The sequence below is a fragment of the Eurosta solidaginis genome, chromosome 4 (genome assembly GCF_040869045.1).
Source record: "Eurosta solidaginis isolate ZX-2024a chromosome 4, ASM4086904v1, whole genome shotgun sequence".
Classification (NCBI taxonomy): domain Eukaryota; kingdom Metazoa; phylum Arthropoda; class Insecta; order Diptera; family Tephritidae; genus Eurosta; species Eurosta solidaginis.
Window position 1 is genome coordinate 70,134,839 of NC_090322.1, and position 21,779 is coordinate 70,156,617.

Consider the following 21,779-nt stretch of genomic DNA (forward strand, 5'->3'; position numbering starts at 1 on the left):
GGAAAGTTACATTTTTTTGCAATAGTTTATATTAAGGGATCATCTTTTCAGCAAAATGGTTAATAAGCTTAGAGTAGTAGTTGACCATACCTATAAATGCCCTAAGCTCTGATACATTACTAGCGACAGGTGCATGTAATACCGGCTCTATTCTATCTTTATTTTTGCTAAGACCAAATTTGTTGATTGTAAAACCTAAATACGTAATTTTGGATTTGAAAAACTCACATTTGTTATTGTTCAACTTAAGCCCTGCTTCCATCAGTTTACACAGCACTGCCTTCAAGTTCCGATTGTGTTGTTGCATGTCTTTGCCTGACACGGTTATATCATCTTGATACACAACTACAAATCGAATGCTCTTTAGTAAATTTTCCGTAGTTTTCTGGAATATGCCTGCTGCCGGTTTTATGCCGAAAGATAAGCGCGTTATTTTGAATGTGCCTATGTGCGTTGACCAAGTGCATAATTTTTGTGATTCTTCGTCAAGAATCAACTGATTATAAGCGTTGCACAAGTCCAATTTAGAAAAGATTTCACCACCCTGAAGTGATGCGAAAATTTCATCAATTATAGGTAGAGAATACTTAAAATCGGATAGATGTTTATTAATTGTGATAGATTCTGATCTCGCCATTTGGTTTCAGTATGGGAACAAGAGGAGTACCCCATTCCGCATGGTCAATTGGTACTAAAACTCCTGTCGCAACTAATTCGTTTAAGTTCTTCTCAATTTTGTTTTTCCATGCAAGAGGAACTGGACGTGGTTTGAAAAATATGGGCTTTGCGTCACTATCTACAGCTAAAGAAATTTTACTCAACTTATAAGCGCCCAGACCATTGTCAAAAACTTCAAAAAATTCATTTTTTAATTCCTCAGCGCTTGTGGAAGATCGATTAGGGGTACCGATAGAATTCACTTGCACTAGTTCAAAACTAAATTTTCTCAAAACATTTCTGACAAGTAAAGCGGTATTATTGTTATTAGTAACTATTAATTTTACTTTCTTTTTGACACCATTGCATTCTTTCTTTTAATAGTATTCTCCTTGTACTTTAATTCGGTTGCCATTATAATCAATAAAAGGGCCATTATAAGGATTAAGTCTTACGTTCTTATTAATTTTATTTAAACAATGTCTAGAAACCAAACTACATGGTGAACCCGAATCGCATAATATGTCCATAGAAACTCCGCCTATTTTGACCGATACACTGTACATTTTAGCTGAATCATCACACTTGCTTTGGTTGATACTGTAAATAGAACAAGTAAGGAAGGCTAAGTTCGGGTGTAACCGAACATTACATACTCAGTTGAGAGCTATGGAGACAAAATAAGGAAATCACCATGTAGGAAAATGAACCTAGGGTAACCCTGGAATGTGGTTGTATGACATGTGTATCAAATGGAAGGTATTAAAGAGTATTTTAAGAGAGAGTAGGCCATAGTTCTATGGATGGACGCCATTTAGGGATATCGCCATAAAGGTGGACCAGGGCTGACTCTAGAATTTGTTTGTACGATATGGGTATCAAATGAAAGGTGTTACTGAGCATTTTAAGAGGGAGTGGGTCTTAGGTCTATCGGTGGACGCCTTTTCGAGATATCGCCATTAAGGTGGACCAGGGGTGACTCCAGAATGTGTTTGTACGATATGGGTATCAAATGAAAGGTGGTAATGAGTATTTTAAAAGGGAGTGGGCTTTAGTTCTATAGGTGAACGCCTTTTCCATAAATCGCCATAAAGGTGGACCAGGGGTGACTCTAGAATATGTTTGTACGATATGGGTATCAAATGAAAGCTGTTAATGAGTATTTTGGAAGGAGTGATCCTTAGTTCCATAGGTGGACGCCGTTTCGAGATATCGCCATAAAGGTGGACCAGGGGTGTCTCTAGAATGTGTTTGTACGATATGGGAATCAAATGAAAGGTGTTACTGAGCATTTTAAGAGGGAGTGGGCATTAGGTCTATAGGTGGACGCCTTTTCGAGATATCGCCATTAGGGTGGGCCAGGGGTGACTCTAGAATGTGTTTGTATGATATGGGTATCAAATGAAAGATGGTAATGAGTATTTTAAAAGGGAGTAATCCTTAGTTCTATAGGTGGACGCCTTATCGAGATATCGCCATAAAGGTGGACCAAGGGTGACTCTAGAATGTTTGTACGATATGGGTATCAAACGAAAGGTGTTACTGAGCATTTTAAGAGGGAGTGGGCATGAGGTCTATAGGTGGCCGCCTTTTCGAGATATCGTCATTAGGGTGGGCCAGTGGTGACTCTAGAATGTGTTTGTACGATATGGGTATCAAACGAAAGGTGTTACTGAGCATTTTAAGAGGGAGTGGGCATTAGGTCTATAGGTGGACGCCTTTTCGAGATATCGCCATTAGTGTGGGCCAGGGGTGACTCTAGAATGTTTGTACGATATGGGTATCAAACGAAAGGTGTTACTGAGCATTTTAAGAGAGAGTGGGCATTAGGTCTATAGGTGGACGCCTTTTCGAGATATCGCCATTAGGGTGGGCCAGGGTGACTCTAGAATGTGTTTGTACGATATGGGTATCAAATGTAAGGTGGTAATGAGTATTTTAAAAGGGAGTAATCCTTAGTTCTATAGGTGGACGCCTTTTCGAGATATCGCCATAAAGGTGGACCAAGGGTGACTCTAGAATGTTTGTACGATATGGGTATCAAAAGAAAGGTGTTACTGAGCATTTTAAGAGGGAGTGGGCATGAGGTCTATAGGTGGCCGCCTTTTCGAGATATCGCCATTAGGGTGGGCCAGGGTGACTCTAGAATGTGTTTGTACGATATGGGTATCAAACGAAAGGTGTTACTGAGCATTTTAAGAGGGAGTGGGCATTAGGTCTATAGGTGGACGCCTTTTCGAGATATCGCCATTAGGGTGGGCCAGAAGTGACTCTAGAATGTTTGTACGATATGGGTATCAAACGAAATGTGTTACTGAGCATTTTAAGAGGTAGGGGGCATTAGGTCTATAGGTGGACGCCTTTTCGAGATATCGCCAATAGGGTGGGCCAGGGGTGACTCTAGAATGTTTGTACGAAATGGGTATCAAGCGAAAGGTGTTACTGAGCATTTTAAGAGGGAGTGGCCATTAGGCCTATAGGTGGACGCCTTTTCGAGATATCGCCATTAGGGTGGGCCAGGGGTGACTCTAGAATGTGTTTGTACGATATCGATATCAAATTAAAGGTATTAATGAGGGTTTTAAAAGCGAGTGGCCCTTAGATGTATATGTGAAGGCGTTCTCGCGATATCAACCAAAATGTGGATCAGGTGATCCAGAAAATCATCTGTCGGGTACTGCTAATTTATTTATATATGCAATACCACTAACAGTATTCCTGCCAAGATTCCAAGGGCTGTTGATTTCACCTTGTAGAACTTATTCATTTTCTTCTACTTAATATGGTAGGTGTCACACCCATTTTACAAAATTTTTTCCAAAGTTATATTTTGCGTCAATAAACCAATCCAGTTACCATGTTTCATCCCTTTTTTCGTATTTGGTATAGAATTATGGCATTTTTTTCATTTTTCGTAATTTTCGATATCGATAAAGTGGGCGTGGTTATGGTCGGATGTCGGCCATTTTTTATACCAAGATAAAGTGAGTTTAGATAAGTAGGTGGGCTAAGTTTAGTAAAGATATATCGGTTTTTGCTCAAGTTATTGTGTTAACGGCGGAGCGGAAGGACAGACGGTGGGCTGTGTATAAAAACTGGGCGTGGCTTCCACCGATTTCGCCCATTTTCACAGAGAACAGTTACCGTCATAGAATCTATGCCCCTACCAAATTTAAGAAGGATTCGTAAATTTTTGTTCGACTTATGGCATTAAAAGTATTCTACACAAACTAAATGAAAATGGGCGGAGCCACGCCCATTTTGAAATCTTCTTTTATTTTTGTATTTTGTTGCATCATATCATTACAGGAGTTGAATTTTGAATTAATTTACTTATATACAGTAAAGATATTAAATTTTTTGTTAAAATTTGAATTAAAAAAAAATTTTTTTTAAAAAGTGGGCGTGTTCTTCATCCAATTTTGCTAATTTTTATTTAACACATATATAGTAATAGTAGTAGCGTTCCTGCCAAATGTCATCATGATATCTTCAACGACTGCCAAATTACAGCTTGCAAAACTTTTAAATTACCTTCTTGTAAAAGTGGGCGGTGCCACGCCCATTGTCCAAAATCTTACTAATTTTCTATTCTGCGTCATAACGTCAACCCATCTACCAAGTTTCATCGCTTTAACCGTCTTTGGCAATGAATTATCGCATTTTTTCAGTTTTTCGAAATTTTCGATATCGAAAAAGTGGGCGTGGTTATTGTCCGATATCGTTCATTTTAAATAGCGATCTGAGATGAGTGCCCAGGAATCTACATACCAAATTTCATCAAGATATCTCAAAATTTACTCAAGTTATCGTGTTAACGGACGGACGGACGGACGGACGGACATGGCTCAATTAAATTTTTTTTCGATCCTGATTATTTTGATATATGGAAGTCTATAACTATCTCGATTCCTTTATATATGTACAACCAACCGTTATCCAATCAAACTTAATATACTCTGTGAGCTCTGCTCAACTGAGTATAAAAATTATGCGAATTGTTAGTATTAAATTCGTCGCCTGAATTATCAGATTCTGATACGTAATTAACTACTTTTCCACTTGTTTTGCAAATTGATGCTAAGGCCCCGATTCTAGTGTGGTAACAACATTCTTCACCACGGTAACGAAATCATGTGGAAACTTGTACATCCTTTTGTTATTCTATCCACGAAAGTAGCCGGATAATTTGTTACCCACAAAAGTAGGTGGTTACATCGAAATAACCACACAACAGCTGTTGTTTAGAAAAAGGCAAAACTGAAAAATAAAGAATTGTAAGCGCAAATAAGTAAAGATAATAGTAAACAAGTGTTGCCTCTTGCTATATATTATATATTTGTTTACATTATGTACTTTCATAGAATAAATTACAATATAGCTATGTATGTAAAATCTTATGCATGTATGTACATATATACACATCGTCTCGTTTATTCGTTAACCTCGTATCTACGAGTGACACATTTTCGGTAAAGCCATGGCGGAACCATACAAGGTGGCAGCATGGTGACATACCTACAAACATAAATAAAAATTCCATGTACTTTGTGTTTGTAAATTCGATAGACGAATGTTAAAATCGTACTGCGCCGGAAGTTGATGTATCGAATCAAATAAAAAAGTTTATATTCAGCTGTCGCATGCTGTCACTTTGTATCGTTCCGCCATGGGTGAAGCGAAGAAAACCAACTTTTAAATTTCACCACAGACATTGGTGAGTTTTTCGGTGATGACAGCGTTACAACTTTGGCCAGAATTGCGAATAAAAGAACTGGTAACGATTTTCGGTTACATATGTGTCCAATTTTGCAGCACTTATGACATTTGCTATTCTTGTATCGACATTCGTTAGTTGTGTGATTTCGCCACACACAGTGATTGCAAGCCTTTGCGTATTTTGTTGCTGTATTGTGAGTTCCTTTCTTCTTTTTACGATCATGTTTGTTGTCTTGATTTGAAGTGTCAGAAGTAGAGCTTTTAGATTTGTTGTTACTCTTGCCACTTTTGGTGTAATTCACTTGGAAGTTGTGCTCATGCTTTGTCGATGACAGTTTCATCTCCATAATGAGAGCTTTTCGGAGTGCTTGGTCAATGCATATGTTCTCATCTTCTTCGCACATACGTTCAAATATTCCGCTGTGAAGACCCATTATGAAGCGATCCATTACGAAGGCTGACAAGTTGTCACCAAATTTGCATGTTAGCGCGAGTTTTTTTACTCGTGCATGCCATTGCGATACCGTTTCACCTTCAGCCTGTGTTGCTGAGTGAAAATCCTTACGCACGCGGAAAACAATGGACGGTGGAGTGTAATGAACTTTGAGTATGTCACTTACCTCCTTATACGTTTTTGATACCGGTGCACCTGGGCTGCAAAGGTTGTGCAAAACCTCATATGGTGTTGGGCCTATGGCTTTTAATAGAGTAGCCTTTTTTGCATTCAATTCTGTGCAATTTATTTTCCCAAAATTAATTTCTAACTTTTCTTTCCACAATATCCATGATTCCGTTTGTGGAGAAAATTGCTCCACATTATTTGGATGGTATATCGTTACTGTATTTTGAGGTTCGTTGGGCATTATAGTGAAGTTTATGATACATTTCGTTCAGCTCTGTAATTACAGTTGCTGCACTATACACTATCAATTTCTTTTGTATGTACAAAAGAAGAGAAAAAAAAATAAATTTTATTTTTCCTTTTTTCTTCGTCACCAATATGTTATGTACCGAGTGAGACGCACCGAAGAGTTGTTTGCTTACGACTTCAGTTTATTGACTTACTCATTACTTCTTATAGACTAAAGCCCCCATTACTGATACTTAGCATAGACTTGACTTGACTTGGCGTAAACTTGGCAACTTAGCCACGATTATACTCCACTTGGCGCATAAAATCTGGCATCATAATCAGCGTTGAAATTTATTTTTAAATAAATGTCAATTTGTATGACAAAATGTCAAAATGAAATGGAAACAAACAAATGGCATCTCAAAATGTAAACGTCACTTAGAACTTGCATAGAAAATCAAAATTCAACAGACTTCTAAGTCAAGTTAAGTTTTGAGTAATCAGTAACATGCAATGTTCATTTAACAGAACTGTAAGTGACAGTTCGCAAGCCAAGTCTATGCTAAGTATCAGTAATGGAGCCTTAACAATGAGATTCGATTAATAACTAAGATAATTCTTAAGGTGAGTATATATAATTGGAGGTGACTTATGTTTAGTTTGTCATTTACAATGACGATACCTAACAAATTCCGAGGTACTTTAAATTGTCGATTCTCGAAATAAAGCTGCCCCCCAGATAAGTTCCTTTCAAATCATTCAAACTGGGTATATTTTTATAATTGTTGAATATTATAAAGTTAGTTTTAGATAGATTAATTTTTAATAAATTATGCTGAAACCATTGTGAAATTAACTTAAATCTCTTTGCATATTAGCCAAGAGGTCATCGAGGCTATCAGTAGCATACAAAAAGGTCCCGTCATCGGCGTAGAATTGCGGAATTCCATTCAAGTCAAGTTTAAATATGTTGTTTATATATACTTTAGATATGGTAAGATGGTTTTAATGAATATAGTGGGAAATTCTTACAGTGTGTGGTATGGAAATGACCTCTCTACTACTTTTAAAATTTATAATGTCGCGACCGCTACGCTCTTAACATTTCTTTGCGCAAGTGGGCCAGCATCCGAACTATTGTAAAAAATCTTATTTATAGTGAGATTTGTTTCAAATTAATTATTTAAGCAGCCTTTCAAAGAGAAGAATATAATATATGTATATAAAAACGTATACAAAATCTGTTGGAAACTTTATAGCTCGACCAAAACGATTTAAAAAATTATAGCTAGATTTCGTAGCTGGTTTGAAATCGGGTTGTAGTTCCTTGTGTGAACCCAGATCTGAGATATAGACCAAAATGTGGACCACGATGATCCCAGACAGTTACTTCACAATATGCACCGAAAGAAAATAAGCTAGTACAATCAACAAATCAGGTTTGTTGTCGTTGAATTTAAAAAACTCAAAATTTTAAACGTTGTCCCGTATCGTATCTTCCGTGATCGAGTTAGTAGTTTCGTAATATTGCTTTATTTGGTATCGTGTTATACGTAAACGAATAAGGAGAATCGTAATTTGGTATTGTGAGATCTGTGAACTTACTAAAAAGTTATCAAAGTCGAAAAATTTTAGTAGTGTGAACATTTTTTGTAAATATGATAGCTTTGTTAAAAAATATATACAGGAAATAAAGGAAGACCACTATCGCAAATCCTTCATTAATATTCGATGCGATATATCTATCATGACGACGTAAGTCCCATACGCATGACTCATGTCACCGGTTTATTGTTCACGCTATCAATATTTCTATTACATTTCGTTGTCAAATCTATTACACTCTGTCACAAATTACGATACTATAGTGAACGTATGTGGCAATACCACTAATGCCGCTCATACGATCAGTAACGTAAACATGATACGGGCCCTGGTTTGAAATCAAAACCCAAATCAGTACACTCTCTGCTATGAAAATTTACTAAGTTTGATTTTTAAACCAAATTAGTTTTCGTCATATATGAAGTCCAAAAAAAGTTTTGAATTTAGGCTTAAAGTTTTAGCCGTGTTAAGAAGAGCTAAATTGCGCATACGGTCAGTGATGCGCGTCCGTTGATATCGCTCTCGACCATATCGCCCACACGAACAATAAACGGCATAGACCGTCTTAAATAAGTAAAAAATTGAGAAAAGTGCCAAACGTCGTCGCGCCTATGTCTATGAAAAGATATCTGTGTATTTGGTCAACCTCAAAATGCATTTTAGATCTACGCCCTTATTAATTTTCTTTTATACCCTGCAGCGAATCGCTATAGTTGTGAACTAGCGCAGAACGATTGCGTTAAGAGACAGTACTAGTTCTAGTTCTGTCGCCTCGTAGGGCTTTCAATTGCGGTATTTTCGGACGCGTTCTTATCTTATCCTGTAGCTGGTGGTTCTGAAAAAGTTGTCTTTTTGTAGCATCGAATATGGGAAACAAAGATGCAAAGCGACAGATTCGTACTACAAATTTAAGGACTACCTCCAAACTGCTGTCAATCGGATGCAATAAACCGCAACAACAGCGCTAAGGTCTGAGCTATATGCACATAAATTAATTAGTCGAAGGCAGCGACTATTTCAGAAACACCTGACTGAAGCAGTTAATAATGCGTTCAAAAGGCTTGCAAAGGCCTATACGTAGGACACCACAATGTAGAAAATGTAAGCTCAAAGCATTTCGAGGGGACGGAATTAGAATCGGTATCGTCTCTTAATGCAATAGTTCGGAACCAGTGCGGTTCGCTGCAGGGAGTGCTCGCCTTATCCAATAAATGCGATCACTCACAAATTGCGATTGAAAAGATGGTTGGTGTCATATGGGGACACATTGATTGATTCTGGAGTTGGACCTATTATAGTACCCATATCGAAGTTATGGCAGGCGAGGCGGCTGTGGGGTGATAGCACCTCATTTATGGAATTTTATTTGAAATCGTCAGCAGGTTTTAGTCATTGGTCAACATCGTTGGGCTTTCTAATCAAAAACTATGCCAAATACACTCAGAAAAAAACACTTATCTAAAATGAGGAAGACATTTGCTAAACAAATTGTCTTTAACCCTCTAATGCATGAATTTTTGTTCAAAAAATTTAATTATATTAATTTCATGTATCTGAGCTCGAATCTGCTAATAATTTTTTAATTTGACTTTTCGTTTTCGGAAAATATTTAAAAAAGTGCAGTCCACCTTGAGGCGGACCCATGAAACAACGCCTGGATAGTTATAAAAAATAAAACAGCAATATATTTCGAATGTTAAACATTTTTCAGAGATATATTTCAAACTTGTTTTTATTTTTTTTTTTATTGTTTTATTGTTTGGCGACTACCGAAGAAGATTTAATGATGAGCTGTACGAGCTATACGCAGACATCAACATAGTCCAGCGAATTAAAACGCAGCGGCTGCGCTGGCTAGGCCATGTTATGCGAATGAAAGATGATGCTCCGGCCAAGAAAGTGTTTCTATCGGAACCCGCCTATGGAAGCAAAGGTAGAGGGCGGCCCCCACTCCGTTGGAAGTCCAGGTGGAAAACGATTTAAACTCCCTTGGTGTGACCAATTGGCGCCGGTTGGCGGACCGAAGGAGCGACTGGCGCGCCTTGTTGGACGGCCGTAACCGTTTAGACGGTTAAGCGCCAATTAAGTAAGTAAGAAAGTTTTTATTGTTTAGTGTGGAATTCTATAAAACATTGTTTTGTTGTAGAAACATACATTTATATCAAATTTTACACAAAATGCTTGGGTTTCTGATTTACAACCTGGATGCTTGCATATTTTCTTTCCGGATCTATCTAAAAACTTGCACCAATGTCCTGATTGTCATAGCGAATGTCTATTGGTGGCATGTACGCCTTTTTCGGCTTTGGTTGAGGGGAAGCTAAAGGGGGGCGACCACGTTTCGGAGACGGAGTTGAACGCATCCAACATAATACTTCTGCAACTTCTGTTCTGAACTCAAGTAGGGTATACTGCTTTTCATTAGGATTTTGATGTAACCTCTTGTACAATATATAAGAATTAACCATAGCCACATCTAGTAAATGATAGAATAAGCGAGCTGTCCAATTTTTTGTCTTCATTCGAATATGGTATCGTCCGATAAGTCCATCCAATAAGTCGACTCCACCCATATGTTTGTTGTATTCTTTGAGTATTGCTGGGCAGCTTATATCAATTTTTTCTTTGTTTTTCGATCCCAAAGTGTTATTGTTGAGGGGTATGATGCGACTTATAAACGGTTCTGATCCCACATAACTAGAAAGAAGACGAACTGGCCTTGTATCGTACAAAAGAACATTGCTTACTTCCACGCCACAAACTGCTCCAACATACTGTTCGGAAAAGCCACGACTTACATTTTTCTTTTGGAGCTCAGGATCAGTAGAAAGTTTAATGTTCGGAACGCGATTTGCCCGCACTGTTCCCAATCCCTAAATCCCGCGGCTTTTCAAATAAACTAGTAATCCTATAGATGTGCAGAAAATATCGAAGTATAGGATGTGATTTATATTGTTCGGTATATTTTTTGACGATCTTACAACGAAGTTCGAAGCAGCTGCTGGATCAGGACACTCAGGAAAAACTTTATTGTCCCCAGCGCCGCAATATAATTCGAAATTGTAAGAAAACAAAGTATAGTCGCAGAGAACAAATAACTTCGATATGGGGTTTTGCCGGCATATACTGCTCAAAAGGTTTTTTTTTGCATTTTCGAAAAACATATCTGTTCATCCACACAAAGACGCTGAAGCATAGGAATTGACCCGAAACGGTTATTGAAATGTTGGATAAGAGGTCTCGCTTTATACAACAGATCAATTCAAGTTCACCCTTCTTGGCATATAAAAAATTATCATTAAAGTGAAGTTTTGATCGGAGCTCCTCAAAACGATTACAAGTCATTGCTAAGCGTACCGGTTCCAGAGAATACTGTCCCCAATACAAGCGAGAACTCGGATACCGGAACACTGACATGAAAAACAATATCCCCCAAAATTTTCGAAGTTCCACTTCGTCAGTTTTAAACTTTGTAGAAATATCGCTTTGGGTGGCATAAAAATTCATTTGAGTAGCTAAAGTCTGGATAAAAAAATTTATCAAACACCTGTAATATCTGGATTTACGTTCCATTAATTAATTAAAGTCATACCTTTAGAAAATCGTTTGAAACAAAGTATTGAAAACAATCATATGGTGTTCGTAAATTTTTTCGAAAATCTGGGGTGTCCTTGTCACCTCCAAAAAACAGTTCGTTGACGTGAAGCTGAAAGTGTGTGTCTTTCCATAAATTCATTGTCAGATGGTAATTGTTCAAAAAAATTTTGTATTTCATCATCTGATAAGTTTTCATTATTTGATCGGAACATTTCTAATAATAAAACGAAAATTTAAACAAATCGTAAAGTATTAACGTGGATCTTTTTCAAAGGCTACGAAAATATATGGTTTTCACTGCGAGTTAAATGCGTTACAATATTTGACTAATTAATTTAATCGAAATGTTAGTTTTAATTAGATTTGTTTATATTTAACTCTAACTAGTCGTATTATTGTAAAATAACTTTAAGGAAATAAATATTTTACGACTATCATTTTATTAAAGGATTGAAACTATAATCGCCGAAATGTATGTCAAAAATCCCCATTGTCAGATCTATTCATTTTTGTTTGGAGTGGCATCATTGATAAATGTTATAAAAAATGTGCATTTTGACAGCGCTCTCTCGAAACAAAGAGTTGCAAATCCATTCATCTATGGCAGCATGCTCGCCACACCCAGCATATTTCGGTGCCAGACATTTGCCACGCCCACTTCCTGAATAAATTCGACGAATGCCTGGGCGATAAAACTGCCAAGTTACGCGAGGCGCAAAATCTGTAAAGACTATAGATATAGTTGTTTATTTTGTATCATAGTTTATCAGTGGAAGGGCCAGAATCTGTTGTCATTATCGGCATAGAAAACGATAATATGATATAATAATAATATACAAGTCCAAACCGATCAGTCTCGAGACAATCGAAAACCGAAAATTAGCATTGATATTTTACAATTTTTGCTTTTAATAATGCGAACTTTGAGTGACTTTTTGCACTAAAGTTTATTGGTCTACAGAACGGGCATACTCAAAACATTGATGAAAATTCAAAATAAAAAATTCAAAGTTTTCATGCAGATGTTTAAATGCTTTTCGACTTTTGTAACGTTTTCGAAAATTGTTTTGAAATTGGATTATGTATGTGGTTTTAATGTCAAAATAAATTCCCGATACTTTTAGTAATTTCTAAAAACGATAGGCTTTATCTTTCTTTCTTGTAGATTAAATAGGGATCTAATTTTAGAAGTCTTCTTAGGCATTTCCGGGGCATTCAACAATGTCTCCGGCGATTTAGTCGCCACTACTTCGCATGCGGATTTCTCAGCGCTCCCTTTCAGCATGCATCAATTTCGTCATTACTATAAAGGCCATCTTGCTAACAGCAATCCAACAATCTATTTGTCCGCACATTCGTGGAACCAAATTCCTAATGGAAGGCTCCTCTCCAAAAACTCTGTTTACAGACAGTCTTTCGCCATGAAAACGAGGGCAGTGAAACATTACATTGTAACGAATATTAGCAGCACTAAGGGATACTGTCATCTCTAAGCCGATGCTAAGCAGTGACTTGATGCACATCAATAATTCAATCATTATGTCTACACATATGTACGTACACGCAGCGGAGAAGCAATGCACAAACACATGCAGATATCTTATCTGAGATGCTCCCAAAAGAATGCAATATAATTGTGGAAGTTTCGCTCACAAATACACGCGCATATGAGGAGCTATACACGTGCATCTGTAGTTATAATTTTATAGCACGCTATTTGTCGAGCAAAAGAAGTGTTATTTTGAAAGTACTTGAATAAAGACCATTTTGCATTATTAAATATTGGAGTTATTTGTTCAACAGTTTAGTGATTCGAACTTAGCAGAAGGTTGCAAATAAGTGGATTTCAGGCAAATTCGTTACAACATGTTCTGCTCTTTCCATTTCGGGGGGACAGTTTGGACAGAAAGGATCCTCCTCTATCCCCGCTTATGTAGATATTCCTTGAAACCGCCGTGCCCGCTCAATATCTGTGTGAGGTGGTAATTTAGTTCGCCGTATTTTCGCTCGTACCATTCCGCTATATTCCGGACTAGCATGAAGGTCCAGCGCCCTTTTCTCGAATCTTCCCACCGTTCTTGATACCTAACTATTGTTCGTGACCTTGCGCTTTTCTTAGCATCTTCGGCTGATTCCAATGCCATGCAGATGGCCCATTTCACCTGAGAGTAGATCTAATGGGATTTTCCTGGATAAAACATGGATCGCGTCGTCGGACACCATCCGATAAGCACATGCTATTCGTATAGCAGTAATGCGGTAGGCTGCTAGTATATCTTTTTGGTGACCATTTTAGATCCGTGCCATACTGGTGCTGCATATAATATTATAGAGCTGGTTACGTTGGATAATAGCTGACGGGTAGCTTCGCTTGGGCCGCCGATGTCGGGCATTATTCGCGTTAGGGCTCCACTAACTCTAGAAACTTTCTCCACCCTGAAGTGCTCCCTAAAAGTTAGTTTTGAGTCAATGATTACTCCTGGATATTTCAAGGAAGGCTTTGAATTTATTTGATAATCTCCTATGGTTAAGACCAACTCATCCACAGTCCGCTTTAAGCTCACCAGAACCACTTCTATCTTATTGCTACCCATATCCAGCCCCATGTTCGTCAACCATTCCTTTATTCTTCCCACGGCGTCATTACATAATGCTGGGAGCAAATCAAGTTCCTTGGCCACTACTACTACGACAATATCATCTGCATAGCCAACAATTTCCGTGCCTCCGGGAAGGTCGATTTCTAGCACCTCGTCATACATCGCATTCCAAAGAGTTGGACCTAGAAGAAGAAGTGTTCGTAGGATCTATCGCCATGTCTCTCTGATTGGGTGTTTACAGTGATTTTTAACCCTATCCTGTTCTATGGAGTCCTTCTTTGTTGGACAACAACAGAAAAAAGAACCTACCTGAAAAAGTTAAATGGGGTATGCAGGATGCCCTGAGTGTATGCCATTTCCAACGTTCAGTGCTTCGGGCCAGCTTGAGCGCAGAACATACGGCCTTTGTAGTATAACGTCGTCAATTACTGGACGAACGGACTACCTTATTCCGTATCTGCGCTTCGAAGGCGCTCTTGGAGCTACAATAGAGGTGGATGGTTGGCACAAGGGTGCTCAAATGGTGAACGAGGCGATACACGTGTACATTGTTGGTTTCAAAGTAATGGAAGGATTAGGGTCTGTTGTATACTGTGCTAATCTGAAAATAAACAAATCCTATAAGCTGCCAAATCACTGTGTTGCTTTTTAGGCGGAAGTAGTAGCCAAACCAAAGCAGTGGAAACACTACAGCCGCGTCTACTTTTATATTGATAGCCAAAGAGCAATTAAAGAAATAATTTTGCATAGCACAACACCTAAAAGTGTGATACAGTGCAAGCAATCCCTAATAGTAAAAAGAAACACTGTAGGCTCATGATCATAATTATCAACAAAAACATTAAAGCAAGCCACACTTCCGTACATGAACACTTCAATCATCATTTACACAAATACATGGAAGGCGATGAGAAGTACATGCACACACATAACCAGCAGCTAGAAGTGAAGAGGTATATCACACACACACATGTAGCCATGAGTCGAAGTTCTTACTTCACTTACACCCGCATATGGCTATAAGAAAGACATAAGCTACAAACCGAGTTGGAGATACAAAAGTTCTAGAAGGTGAAACGTCTAGACCTTAGGAGAAATATGCGAACGAAGCAACGAAGAGCACAAAAGCAGCGCAAGCTGAGTCTTCAGTTAATCAGTATTTATTTAATCACGCTATTGGTTATGAAGTATAATTATGAATTATTACTCCCAAAGTAATATAAATAAAGAGCAGTCTGCAATACTTAATATTGGAGTGATATATTCAATAGTTTAGCGATTCGAACGTTAGCAGAAGGTGTATAAATATCAGCAATCCCCAGAATTCGTTACAATATCAATGTCATCAGCATTCGCTAGTTATTGTACGCTTTTATAGAATCTTGTTCCAGAGCGGTTAAATTCTGCAGCAGTATAATTTTCTCCAGCATCAAAATAAAGAAATCGCACAATGGAGCCACCCTATCTGAAACCTCGCTCAACGACATATGCACCCCCAGCGGGTTAGGGGATCAAAATATACCTGCGGTAGGTATGTCTGTCGTAAGAGGCGACTAAAATACCAGATTCAACGGGCTGTGTAGCGCAACCCTTCAGGTTGCCAGCGTAATATATAGCTTCTCCAAACCCAATTGTCAACCTCACCTATCTGCGGCGAATCCTGTTTCACTAACAGACGAGGCTCTGGCGACCCCAAGCTCCTAATGTAACTTGGGGTGGGGAGGGAGGGAATGGCCTGAAGGTTTAATGTGGCCACATAAATCGTTCCCGAGATGGTCGAGCTAGCACCTTAATGGTGCTGTGGTACTGGAGCATACCGGATCTGTATCCGGCAAAGGACCATCACATCGATAACACTCCCCAAAGCCTGCGGGGAGCAACCTTATCGCTACAACAACAACAACAACGACGACATATGCAGAGCCAATGGTAGATTTACCATGTTTAACTCACACTTATAAGGTTCAATCAATCGATTAAGGGTGGGCTTCAATCCTTCGCACAATATGTTTGACAGGAGCATATATGGGTCAATATTTTACAAATCGTACGGATTTTTAGAAAATAAATTTAAACTGTTTAAAAAGACACCCAAATTTATTTCATGGAATATTTTCGCAATTTGAGTCAACACATATATAAGGAATTCCTCCAAAAAAACATTTTTTTTCAGAGATCTGAATGTGTTCAGATTCGATGTTTAGACCAACTTCCCCACATTCGAAATTCTATATCTTTGGTGCCACCCATCGTATCTTATTCATTTTTGTTTTATTTTAAAGGTAACAATATTTGCTTAATAAGTGCGTTAAAAAAAAAAAACATTTAATATTTTTTTTTATTTTTTATTTAATAGTCTACAAATTTGAGCAATTTAAACAGACTAAATAGCAAATAGCAGTAAATTTACAAATAGTATGTCTTATACAAAACGAATATGCAGTGTAAAACATTAAGTGAACGGTCTTAAGAGTTATAGTTACATATTTGATATTAAGAGGTGACATGTATAATTATATGCATACATAAATAAATAACTTAACTTTACAAGAGGGTATGAGTTTTGTATACGTATGCCCAGTAAGGGGCCGACGAAGGTGCTCATAAGGGAGCTGACGCGAATTGCTCAGAAAGGAGCTGATTGCCCAGTAGGGGGCTAACGAAAGGTGCTCAGAAGGGAGCTGACGCGAACCGCTCAGAAAGAGCTGCTATATTATATATACGTAAAATGGAGTAACAGTAAGTTATAGTTAGTTATTTGAAATATGTATACATATATACTAATTTAACTCAAATAAAATACACCTCTTTATTTTGAAAAGCGGGTCCGACATATCAAAACTACTATAATGCTTGTTAAAATCCAGGCACAAACAACGAAGAGCTTCGTGCATTTCGAAATTCGACCTACATGTGCTCAAAAAAAGCAGATGGAAATGCCTTGACAGCCTCATGGGAACATTAAATTTGATCTCGCTAAGTAAAAACGGACTATTCACCGTTCCACTCAATAATTTCAACATAAACAACACACCAAGCATTTCCCTGCGACTCTCGAGAGAAGGGAGGTTTATAAGCTTTAACCGACTGCTGTAAGAGGGAAGATTTCTTGTTGGATCCCACGCCAAATGACTCAAAGCAAAAAGTAGGAATTGTTTTTGAACCGATTCAAGCTTTTCACGAAAGATTTGATACCGCGGCTTCCAAATGATTGATGCATACTCCAATATAGGTCTCACTAAAGCAGTAAAGAGAGATTTTGTAACGTAGGGGTCATTAAATTCCTTAGACCATCGTTTAACAAAAGCAAGAACTCCTTTCGATCGGGTCACGCAAGTTTCAATATGAAATTTAAAGTCAAGTTTTGGGTCCAATGTAACACCCAGATCAGTAAATCTAGTGACTTGCTCCAGCCGGTAGTCACCAACCGTGTAATTGTGCACTTGAAATGATTTTCTACCAAAACTCATAAATTTACACTTAATTAGGTTCAGGCTCATATTTTTTAATATTGCGCCACTTGACTAAACTATCGACATCTTCTTGAAGGAGCAGTCTGTCTTCCGGAGTGAGTATAGGTTTAAAAAGCTTTACATAGTCAGCGTACATCAAAATCTTGGAATGAGTTAACGCGCTTGGTAGATCATAAATAAATAGCAAAAATAGCAAAGGATCAAGGTGACTACCTTGCGGTACGCCAGAAGTAACCCTAATGAATTGAAATTCGCTGTTTTTAAGTAACACCTTTTGTTTCCTTCCTTTTAAGTAAGAGAAATCCAACTCCGAAGTTGAGGTGGAAACCCTAAACCATTAAGTTTATAGGTGAGAATAGTGTGGGCAACCTTATCGAAAGCTTTGCTGAAATCCGTGTAAATTACATCGGTATGTAAGTTATTCCTTAAATTTCTGGAGACATGAGTGGTAAATTCCAACAGGTTTGTCTCAGCTCACTTCCCTTTGGAGAAGCCACGCTGAGCTGGGTTAATGATAGGAGAAACTGAATGAGCTAGTTGTTTAGTTATAATGGATTCGAAAAGTTTAGGTATTTCGCTAAGTTTTGTAATGCCTCTATAGTTTGCAACACATGATTTACTGCTACTTTTGTACAGTGGTATAATAAAAGACTCTTTCCAGAAACAGGGAAATACACCTTGCCTTAGAGGAGCGTTAAAAATATTCGTTAAGGGCCGATACAAATATTGCGCGCAACTTTTTAGAACAACAGACGGAATGCTGTGGGGACCACTAGCATAAGAAGTTTTTAGGTTTTCTAAGTGTAAAAACACGTCGTTACAGGATATCGAAGGGGCTCGTACACCCCAAAGCATTGCCAAGCTAAAAAGAACATTCGATTGGACGGGCACGCAATTTTGTGCGTAGTTTGATTTAAAAAATCAGCGAACATATCGGCAACTGTGGCATCGTCACTTGAAATCAAGTCTTTAAATTTCATGACGGATGGGAATCCAGTAGTCTTTCGTTTAGTGTTATCAAAATTGAAGAACGACTCGAGATTAGAGGAAAGTTGCAGCTTAATCTTATTAATGTAGTCTTTGTAATACTTTTAGTTCAAAGAATTATATTTATAGCGTAGAATAGAATATCTGCTATAGTCATTTGGAAGTCCAGATTTTTTATATCTCTTAAACCAACGCGTTTTCTGATTTGTTTAAGCAGTTTGGTTTCTTGGTGCACCAACCAGTATTTACTGAAACTCTAACGCTAATAGTTTGGGGGATACAAACACGGAATATGAGGTGTAAAGCACTAATAAAATGATGAACGCTCTCGTCAACATCTCCACTATAATCGGGCCAAACTATAACGGAAAGCTCATTTCTTAACATCCTGAAGTCAGTTTTCCTAAATAAAAATCTAGCAGCAGACAAATTATTATAGGTGTTGCGTTGTTTTGGAAGGCTAAAGGTTTCAGCAATTAACTCCAATGCAGGGTGATATACAACTTCAGGAAGTACCAACGGGTCAGTTCGAACTAAAGAGAATCTAGAATTATCACTGACATATATTAGGACCAAGCATTTACCAAACTTATTTAGAATGCCGTTAACCTGAAAAAGCCCACTATCTGCAAGGTTGTTTAAGAACTCGTTAAAGATTTCTCGAGAAGAACAGGGAACCAAGCAACCATCAATCATATTCCACGTTACACACGATAAACTAAAATCACCGAGAACTACAATCAATTCAGAAGAAGTAGCCAAAGAAGTCGCAGACATTATAATCGAAGCGTGTTTGTTGTATAACTGTAGGTCAGATTGCGGCACAGCTAATAGTAATGTATAAATGCATAGATAAGAGTCTTATATGAACGCAAAGAAATTCGATTTCGTCAGCTTCAGGAATCAGAATTTCTTCAGCTGATAAGCTAGCATCTACGGCGATTAAGACACCACCACCGACTTTACTTTGACGATATTTTCTAAAAATTTCGTATCTATTACATAGAATTTCAGAGTTGAGCACATGAGGTTTTAGCCAGTGCTTGAGCGACTGTCGTAGTCGCCAACAGCCAACCCTTCTATTTAATAGAAATTAGGCTTAAGAAAACCTAAACATGAATTCAAATGAATTTACCTGAATTTTATATTGAATTTATTTACATATGTACCTTTGACGTATAAGTACGCATTCTGAATTATTTGCACGTACAAATACGTAATATTATATATTACGTACATATTTATTAAATTTAAGAATTTGAAATGTTTGTATTTTACGCTAACGCGCGAGCGTATTTCACCTCTCTGGCAACCCCAACAATGGGTTGACAGATGTGACTATATACATACATACATACATTTATATTTGTTTTGACATTTTCTTTTTTATACATTTTTTATTACTCACTCGAAATTTTTACTTATCCCGGTTGTGACAATAAAATTTGTAGAACCTCAAAATTTTAAACAAAATAGTTTATTATTCAAAGTTTAATACCGTGCTCTTGTTAAACTCGAAAGTTGATACACTCTATAAATGTTGGCTTCAACCCAATCACATAAAATAGATTGATTTATGTGAAAAAGCATACCCTCGAAATATTTCGTGCAAAATACTAATTAGCCCATCCAAAATCACACTGCCGCTGTATCGCCATCATCAAGGCGCCGCCATATAACCACCGCCACCATCATCAAGACGCCACCGCCATCACCAGCAGCCTAACATCGCCAGCTCAGCCACCAAAGCCACAGCCATACAGCCATACACCAAAAGAGAGGTAACTTTTACATTGCCACCCCCTTAACCAGTGGTCCTTCGACGCCACTAAGAAACCAGCGACACAATTAGTACCCATTTTCCAAAAAATTGTGAGTATTAAATGCGATTTAATACTCCCCCACACAAGAAATATATATAAAATCGGAAAAAGTAAGGCAATTTGATCCTCAAAAAATTATTATTCCGCCAAAAGTTATAATTTCCCGCCAAAACTTGCACATACCATTCGTATATATACATATATATATGTATATATATATATATATATATAGCAATAACCCCATATTGCAAAACTCAGTACGGTATATGTGCAAAGCCAAATAAGAAAAACTCAGTAGTTAGCTACAGTGGGCACACTTGCTAAGAGCACCCCTTATATTTTAATGCGACAAATCTCTTAATAATTTAAAATTTTCTCATTTTAAATTAAAATATCTCTTGTCGTTAATTAAATATATTGCACAACCTCTGCTAACTTCTGATTTCTCCCCATTTAAATTAATATAAAACGCAAAAAACATTTGTAAATCTCCATACTTGCGTATACATATATACGGATAAACAAAAGAAAGAAAGCGACATAAGCGGTGAAACAAAATCTCATACAGTGGTACAAGAGTGGTTCAGTGCGTACACTAGCGTTTAAAAAATATATCTCTCTTGTGTAAAGCTAAAAAATTTTCCCGAGTAATTTAGTATTTCACTCTGTATCCCCATTTATACAGTCCACAAAAATATCGATAGTGAAAATCTTAAAAAATAATTACTCATATTTACATATATATATATATATTTGTATTTTTCCCACGTATATTTAATTCTCCCCCATATATACGCATTAAATACAGTGCAAACGCAAATAAATTTAACTTAAAAACTTTTTTTTGGTTTTGAAAAGTATTCTCTCTTGCTATTTAACGTGAATATTTAAACGTAACTCCCTCACATAGTTAAAAGCAAATACTCTCTCTTCAAAAAAAAAAAAAAAAGTTTTCTCTCTGAAGTTAAATGTTTTGTTAATTCTCAACTCTAAGCGTCATAAAACAAAGCTCAAAAATGAGTGACGATGAAACCAAAAAAGGTGGCTCCAAAACTCAAGGAGTTAAAAAATTTAAAATCTCGTCTGCCCCCAAAAAATTTACATCCGAAACGGACAATTTTATGGAATATTGTGCTCGGTTTAGGTCGACGTCGCTCCAAGACAACACGGAGTCCTCACTCAAAATAAAAAACTCGAATATAACAAAATTCTGGAATAGAGTCCAACACGCTTTCGATAAAATTGCCGAAACCCCAGATCAGGAACTGCCCGAAGATTTTCCAACATCTGCTAATAGCAAATAAAGGTCCTGTCTAATAGCGTATGAAGACACAAAAGCCCAGATCGAAGACCAGCTTCAGTTGCTTAAACAAGCAAATGCCCCCGCGCCTCCTTCTGTCACAACAGGTCCACCCGATAACTCCGGTATTTCGCTAAAAATCCCTCCCTGCGATACCGAAATATT

The 21,779-nt window shown here is 37.5% G+C and overlaps 1 pseudogene; it reads right to left on the reverse strand.

Annotated features, from left to right (window-relative positions):
- Positions 1-9,936: 9,936 nt before the first annotated feature.
- Positions 9,937-11,341, reverse strand: LOC137248292 (piggyBac transposable element-derived protein 1-like; annotated as a pseudogene).
- Between the last annotated feature and the right edge of the window lie 10,438 nt (positions 11,342-21,779).